Here is a 9,285-nt window from a genome sequence, read left to right on the forward strand (position 1 = left end):
AGTCTTCCTCTTATTGCTGCCCACAGTATGCCTCATTATCGCTAACAAGATGTAACCCATGTTATTATTCCCCTACTGATGGACAGTTAATTGTTTCTGAACTTTTGTAAATAAAACAATACCAAAATATGATAACTTTGTTTAAGTATCATTTCACATATATTCATGTACAAGTCCATCTGTAGGAAAAATTCCTAGAAGTAGAATTTCTTGGGCAAAGGGCAATATTTTCATTTTAAATGTCTTTCTAAATTGCCTTCCACAAAAGATATACCAATTTGTACTTCTAGAAGCAGTGTACAAGATTATATTTTCCCTTACAGTGTTGCCAATATATTGCCAAATGTAAGAATTTTGTCAGTTGATAAGTGGTAAATGATATTTTGTTGTAGTTGTAATTTGCACTTATGAAGAGTAGGGTTGGGCATCTTTCATGTATTAAAGATCCATTCACACTTCCTTTAATGCCAATATTTTGTATGTTTCCATTATTCTCTTATATTGAGGGGTTCTTTATATATTAAAGAGTTTAGTCATTTATTTGTCTCTTGACTTTATGGCATGTTTTCTTGTCATGAAGAAATGCTTCTTTACAAAAGTTGCAATGCATTCTTTTCTTGTGTAATTTCTGAAGTCATTGTAAGATATACTTTTCCTAGCTAGGCATGGTGGCATGCACCTATAATCTCAGTAATTTGGGGAGGGTGTGACAGGAGGATTGCAAGTTCAAGGGAAGCCTGGGAAATTTAGTGTATAATATAATAAAATAAAAAGGGCTGAAGCCAGGCACAGTGGCACACACCTGTAATCCCAGCAGCTCAGGAGGCTGAAGCAGGAGGATGGTGAATTCAAAGCTAGACTCAGCAAAAGCAAGGCCCTAAGAAACTCTGTGAGATCCTGTCTCTAAAATAAAATACAAAATAGGGCTGGGTAGGTGGCTCAGGGGTTGAGTGCCCCTGAATTTAATCCCTGGTACCCCCAAAAAAGTAAATAAATAAAAATAAAATAAAAGGACCTGGGATGTAGCTCAGTAATAGAGCACTTCCGGATTCAATCTCCAGTACCCAAAAACAAAAACAAACCAAACAAAAAAAAATTGTCTCCACCTAGCATTCCAAGGGCATTTACTTATTTTTTTAAGTTGATATATGAAAATTTCTAAAGCTATGATGCAATCATACCAGGAGAATATAATCCAAAGTAAATCAATCTCTCTCTTTCTCTTTCATTCTCATTACTGACTTCTCCCTCTCTTTCTCAAGTAACTTCATGAACCTCCTCCTAACTGTTGTTTTGAGCCCTTGGAGGAGAAGGTAAGCAATTCAATTCATAAACCTTCAAATTTATGAAATGGGAAGAGACAGAGGCCTAAGGTGTGTGAAATCCAGTACCAATTCTCAAAACAGTAGGCATCTTAGTACATATCAGGACAGTGGCCCTAAACTGTCCTAATATTATTGTTCACCACTGTGCAGAGGTGGGGAAACAGGTATACTTTAAAATGTCTTCAATGTAGAATGTAGAAATATCTTTAATATAGTCAAAATGTAGAGATTATCAATTTTATTAAATCTCATCCTTGAATATAAGTCTTTTCTTCTTTGAGGACTAAGGATTGAACCTGGGGTGCTCTACTAGTGAGCTACATCCCCAGTCTTTTTTATTATTTTGAGATAGGGTCTCACTAAGTTACTGAGGCTGGCCTTCAACTTGCAATCCACCCGGTCCACCTACCTAGTCTATTTAATATTCTGTTTGATAACACAGGAACTATGCATAAATCACTCGTGCTACATACTGAACAAAGGACTGTACTTCATCATATTTCAGTTGCAAGTGAGCTGCAAGTGTAAACATTGGAGTCTTTTTTCACTAAATGCCATTTTCATTAGAAAAAACAATTGACAAGCAAGCTAGAGTTGTTCAGACCAGACGATTTTTTTTTTTGTCTCAAAAATTACAGTGAGTCTGTAACTTTAAGGAGGTAAAATTAAAATTTGTTAAAATTTGTTAAAACATGATATGAATAATTCAGTAAAACAATATTTTCCAAATGACCAGTGCATGAAATTACAAAGTCATGCATGAGAAAGAGTTGTCAAAATACAAGTCATGCCCATGGATTTTAATATAACAAACTTCAAAGAGTCCATTGATAATAGGTTTAGATTTCACATTGCAAATAATCTTTAAGATACTACCACTTGTTGAGCTTTGGTGCAATATCAAAGAAAAATATTCACAGTTATCTGAAAAGTCTGTTAAAATACTCCTCACTTTCCCAACTATATGTCTGTGTGAAGCTGGATTTTCTAGATATACTTCAATCAAAACAATATTTCATAAGAAATTGAATGCAGAAGTAAATCAGAGAATCCAGCTGTCTTCTATTAAGTCAAGTATCAAAGAGATTTGTACACATAATGTGATACCACTTTTTTCACTAAATGTTTTTATTGCCAAACCATTATTTTTCATCTTAAAATGTTATTACATTAACACTTAATGGTAGTATGATTGTTATTTTGAAATTATTAAATATTTAACTTTTTTCCATCTTGATTTCCAATATGGTAAATAATAAAAATATTGGGATATTCAATGATTTTTAAGAATATAGTCTGGAGGCAAAGCTGTTTGAAAGCTGCTGAAATAGAATTTGTCCCTTGAATCACTAAAACTTCAGATCAGTCTTGACCACGTGAACACACTGTATATTTGTAAAGTACATAACTATAATTTTGCTTCTGGATGGAATGCCATGTGTGTCTCTTAGGATAAGATTACAAGCAGAGAGGATGCCCCAAAATTACATAATACAAGAACAATGATTTATTTTTCAATTAGAGAAAAATGGTCAATATAGCATAATTTGAAATAACAAAACACTGAAATATAGCTTAAATCTTGGTTGGTTTGTTGTTGTTATTGTTAGATTTTGAACCAAAGGTGCAAAGGGGTAGTAGGTTGATTTAATTAGTGTCCTTATTTTCTTGGGGTATTATCATCATTGGCCCACGCAAGAGCCCTCTCCATTTTATTTTGCTCTTTCTTCAGTTCTCACTCTCATTTTCCTCCTGTGAACAGTCACCCATTTTTTTAAAAATGGATATGTATTTTTCAATGGGTTTAGTATTATAAAATAGGTATGCTTATTTTGTGAAGAATCATATGTTTCCATGTGAGTAAACAGTGTTGGTATTGTAACTCTCATCATGTTGATTTCTTCATGATCATTTAATTCATTACTTCTTACTGCTGTGTGGCATTCCACAGTATGTATCCACCATATTTTACTTATTGACTCACCTATGGTCTTCTCAGATCAATCTCACTCCCTACTTTCATTTGTGATAATACCATAACATCCATAAATTTGTCTCCACCCAAACTTTTGCTATTTTTCTGAAAAACATGTCCATAAGTGGGATTGGAATGCACATTTTACTTATCTAAAAATTCCCAACTTACTTTTAGAGTGGTTGTACATTTATACCCCTACCTGCAATGCAGAATCTCCACTGCTCATATCATTTCGAATACTTGATATTATCCACCTTTCTAATCATGCCATTCAAATATATGTGAAGTGATATCTCGTTTTAATTTACATTTCAGGTCTTTATAATGAATTTTAGTAATTCTTTATCTATTTGTGATTCATCTGAGTATCTTCTTGTGAACTAATTATTTACCATATTCTGAATTCTTCTCTTGAATTTTCCATTTTTTCTTATTGATTTAAGGGAGTTTGTGTTTTGTTTGTTTGTTTGCAGTGCTTCGGATTGAACCCAGGTTCTCACACATTCTGGGCAAACATTTTACCACTGAGCTACATCCCCAGCCCTAAGGAGTTCTTATATATCTTGGATAATATTCCTTGTTTGCTTTAAATATTTCAAATATCCTTTTCTAATAGATATCTGTTTGTTAATGTTATTTAAACATTACACTACATTAAACAAAAAGCTTGAATTATGGTGTATGCAATCCTAACACACTTTTTGACTTAAAGTTAGTGCTTGAAATTTTTTTAAGAATATTTTCCCTCAGGGCTGGGGATGTGGCTCAAACGGTAGCGCGCTCGCCTGGCATGCGTGCGGCCCGGGTTCGATCCTCAGCATCACATACCAACAAAGATGTTGTGTCCGCCGAGAACTAAAAAATAAATATTAAAAATTCTCTCTCTCTCTCACTCTCTCTCCTCTCTCACTCTCTCTTTAAAAAAAAAGAATATTTTCCCTCATAATCTGCTTGAATCAAATGTATGAAATATGATATATCAAGAGCTTTGTAATGTTTTGAACAACTAATAATAAAAAAAGAATTAAAAAAAATAAAACACACACACACACAAAAAGAATATTTTCCCTACTCGTTGGTCTCAAAAACGTCAACATTTTCTTCTATTATCTTTATAAAGTTATCTCTAATATTTAGATCTTTAATCCATCTGGAGCCAACCTTTGTGAAAGTAAGACATTTGTATTTTTCTCCATATAATGAGCAGGGGTATCCTAACATCATCTACTAAACCATTTTCTTTTTTCAAATGTTTTGTGATACAAATGTTTATCATATAGCAAGTCTTCACATATACATAGTTCAGTTGCTGAACTCTCAATTCTGATGCATTGATTTATTTATATTTTGCTGAAACATTTTCATGTCATTGCCATTTATAGTATGTCAATATCTGATATGTAAGTGAAATCACATCTTTTGCCACATCTTTTCCTATACTTAAGATATTTTGAGCTTTCATCCATCCATATATATTTTACAATTGTATTCCTCAAAAATCTAGTTAGAATTTGTATTGGAATTTTGTGTACATCAAATGTGTACTTGGAAAGAATTCATGAAGTTAAGACATACCAACCACAGATTTGGTATTTCTCTCCATTTATTCAAATCTTACTTATATACTTTCTATTCTTATACCAATGGAAACAAAAGAAAAAAGGACTTACATTTCCTTCTTATAAATTTAATGTCATTTTTATTTAAAAGAGGCTCTAGCCGGGTACAGTGGCTGCATCTTGTAGGCTCAGCTTCTCAGGAGGCTGAGGCAAGAGGATTGCAAATTCAAAGTCAGTCTGGGCAACTCAGACCCTATTCCAAATAAAATAAAAAGACTTGGGATGTACTTCAGTGGTAGGGTACTGACCAAGTATGTGAGAGTCCCTGGGTTCAATCTGCAAAATAAACAAATGAATAAATAATAAAAGAGGCTCAACAGATAACAAATCTAGTTACACCAATTTCACCTTCAAGCAGTGCTTTTTTCTTTCCATAAAATTCATAACATATTCCCCAATAGAGATTATCATATGAATAGGGCATTTGGACACTGTTTTAGTCATTTTTTTCCTGCTGTTACTAAAGGACCCAACCAGCACATTATATGGGGAGAAAAGGTTTATTGGGGGGCCACAGTTTCAGAGGTCTTGGTCCATAGAATGCCAGCTCCATTCCATGGGGCTCAAGGTGAGGCAGGACATCATGGTGGAAGAGTGTGGCAGAGGGAAGCAGCTCACGTGATGATCAGAAATCAGGGAGAGAAACACCACTCTCAGGATACAAAATATACTCCATAACCACGCCCCCAATTCCCACCTCCTCCAGCCATACCCTACCACTTCATTTACCACTCACTTAATCCCTATCCCAGGATTCAATCACTGATTGAGTTAAGATTCTCACAACTCAATCATTTCTCCTCTGAACCTTCTTGCATTGTCTCACATGTGAACTCTGGGGGACAACCTCACATCCAAATCATAACAGGCACTTAAAATACAGATGGGAAAATATAGCTATTACATTGTTAAACCACTGGAAGGAGCCAATTAACATACAGGGAGAGGACAAACATCCCCAGCACTTGCTCTGGCAGTGTGGTTTACTTATGATTTTGCCTTCTGAGCATCTATGCATTATGTATGTAATAAAAGATGTCTCTCAGAAGAAGCCACAGAAAGACGCAAAAATCAGCTGGTAAGCCAGTGAGAGGCATTTAGTGGTCATTGTGTGGATAAAGAAAGAAATATAAAGAAATGAAAACTGGTCCTTCTTGATTTTCCCTGAAAGGTAATTACACATGTTTTCTTTTAAATGTGTAAATATTGAACATGAAGTTTAATATTAATAAGTTTTAAATGTATCATACATAATTATTGACTATAATATAATATTTTATAGTAGACACTAGAATATATCCATCTTGCTTGGCTGAATTTTTATGCCCATCCATTACTAATTCCCCATTTTCCCTTGTCCTTAGTCCCTGGAAACCACCATTCTACCCGTTCCTGGATTCTATGAATTTCACTATTTTAGATATTACTTTATTTAGGTTTTTTTTTGTCTCTGTGACCAAAAAACAACAACAACAACAACAAAAAAAAACAGCTTACAGGAGGAAAAGTTTATTTGCAGCCTATGTTTTCAGCAGTCTCAGTCCATAGATGGCCAACCCCGTTGCTGTGAGCTCAAAGTGACGCAGCACACTGTGGAGGAAGGACCCAGCAGAGGAAAAGTGCTCATCTTGTGGTGGGGTCAGAAAGCAGAGACAGAGGGAGGGGAAAAGGAGCCACACACAAGAGGCACCCTTTCAGGGCATACCCCAGTGATCCACCTCTTCTAGCCATGCCCCACCTGCCTACAGTTACCACCCCATCAGTCCATTCAAACAAGCATGGCCTGAATAGGTACAACCCTCACAATCTAATCATTTCACCTCTGAATATTGCTGCATTAGCAGGAGCTTTGGGGGGACACTGCATATCCAGACCATAACAGAGAGACCATGTAAATGTATTCAAGCAGTATTTGTCTTTCCATGACTAGATTATTTTACTGAGTATAATGCCCTCAAGGTTCATCTGTGTTGCAAAATTTCCTTCTTTTTATTAAAAACTGAACATATATATGTACAATAGTATTTCACTGTAGTATATACAGAGTATCAAAGTGTCTCTACTCATCTATATGTTGATGGACACTTAGATTGTTTTCACATCTTGGTATTTATGAGTAGAATTGCAATGGTCTCAGGAGTGCTAATATCTCTTCGAGATCCTGATTTCAATTCTTTCACCAGGTAGTGGGATTGCTAGGTTATATGACAGGTCTATTTTTACATTTTGAGGAACCTCCCTGCTGTTCTCCATAGCAGCTACACCATATTGCATTCCCCAAAAGTTCAAAGGGCTCCAATTTCTTTACATCTTTACCAAACTTACTGTCCTTTGTTTTCTTGGTGATAGTCATCCTAACAATATACAATCAATCAACAAGCACATGAAAAAATGCTCTCCATCTCTAGCAGTCAGAGAAATGCAAATCAAAACCACCCTAAGACACCATCTCACTCCAGTAAGATTGGCAGCCACTATGAAGTCAAACAACAACAAGTGCTGGCGAGGATGTGGAGAAAAGGGTACACTTGTACATTGCTGGTGGGACTGCAAATTGGTGCGGCCAATTTGGAAAGCAGCTTGGAGATTCCTGGGAAAGCTGGGAATGGAACCACCATTTGACCCTGCTATTGCCCTTCTCAGACTATTCCCTGAAGACCTTAAAAGAGCATGCTACAGGGATACTGCCACATCGATGTTCATAGCAGCACAATTCACAATAGCTAGACTGTGGAACCAACCCAGATGCCCTTCAATAGATGAATGGATAAAAAAAATGTGGCATCTATACACAATGGAGTACTATGCAGCAATAAAAAATGACAAAATCATAGAATTTGCAGGGAAATGGATGGCACTAGAGCAGATTATGCTTAGTGAAGCTAGCCAATCCCTAAAAAACAAATACCAAATGTCTTCTTTGATATAATGAGAGCAACTATGAACAGAGCAGGGAGGAAGAGTAGGAAGAAAAGATTAACATTAAACAGAGACATGAGATGGGAGGGAAAGGGAGAGAAAAGGGAAATTGCATGGAAATGAAGGGAGACCCTCATTGCTATACAAAATTACATATAAGAGGTTGTGCGGGGAATGGGAAAATAAACAAGGAGAGAAATGAATTACAGTAGATGGGGTAGAGAGAGAAGATGGGAGGGGAGGCGACGGGGGGTAGTAGGGGATAGGAAAGGTAGCAGAATACAACAATTACTAATAGGGCATTATGTAAAATTGTGGATGTGTAACCGACGTGATTCTGCAATCTGCATTTGGGGTAAAATTGGGGGTTCATAACCCACTTCAATCTAATGTATGAAATATGACATGTCAAGAGCTTTGTAATGTTGTGAACAACCAATAAAAAAAAATAGTCATCCTAACAGGTTCAAAGTGATGTCTCATCATGGTTTTAATTTGCATTTTCCTAATATTTAGTAAAATTGAGCAATTTTTTTTTCATATACCAATTGCCCATCTGTATGTTTTCTTTGAAAAAATGTCTATTCAAGCTCTTTGCCCATTTACAGGGTTTTAGGAGGTTCTACTATTTACTTGTAGAATTCTTTACAAGTCTTGAAAATTAACATTAACCTCTTATCAGATGAATGGCTTACAAATATTTTCTCTCATTTCTCAGGTTGTGTTTTCACTCTCCTGATAGTTTCCTGTACTGTGTAGAAACTTTTTCATTTAATGATTTAATGTAGCCCATTTGTTTTGTTTATTTGTTTGATGAGTTGGTTGGATTTTTTTGTCCTGGTTGCCTGTGCATTAGTGAGCATCCATAAAAGCATTCATTGCCAAAATCAATGTCATGAAACATTTCTTTTTTTTTTTTTTTTCACTTTTGGTGCTGGGGATGGAACCCATAGAACCTAGAGGTGCTTAACCTCAGCCACATCCCCAGCCCTTTAAAAAAATTTTTTTAAATTTAGGGTCTCTCTAAGTTTCTTATGGCTTAAGTCATGGAGGCTGGCTTTAAACTCATGATCCTTCTGCCTCAGCCTCCTGAACTGCTGCTGGGATTACAGGTGTGTGCCATGGCACCTGGCTTGAAACATTTCTTTTAAGTTTTTTTTTTTTTTTTTTTTTTAGGATTTTCATGGTTCAGGATCTAACATTTAAGTGCTTATTCATTTTTAGACTTTTTTTTTTTCCTTTTTTGGATAAGGGTCCAATTTTATTCTGTTAGACACAGATGTCCAGTTTTTCAGCACCATTTATTAAAGAAACAGCTCTTTCCCCATGGTGTGTTCTTGGCACATTCATCAAAGATCAGTTGAATGTACATGCATGGATTTGTTTCTGGGCTTTCTATTCTATTCCATTTCTCTATGTGTCTCTCTTTATGCCAATGCCCTAC

The sequence above is a fragment of the Spermophilus citellus genome (genome assembly GCF_964194105.1).
Source record: "Spermophilus citellus genome assembly, chromosome: 7".
Classification (NCBI taxonomy): Eukaryota; Metazoa; Chordata; class Mammalia; order Rodentia; family Sciuridae; genus Spermophilus; species Spermophilus citellus.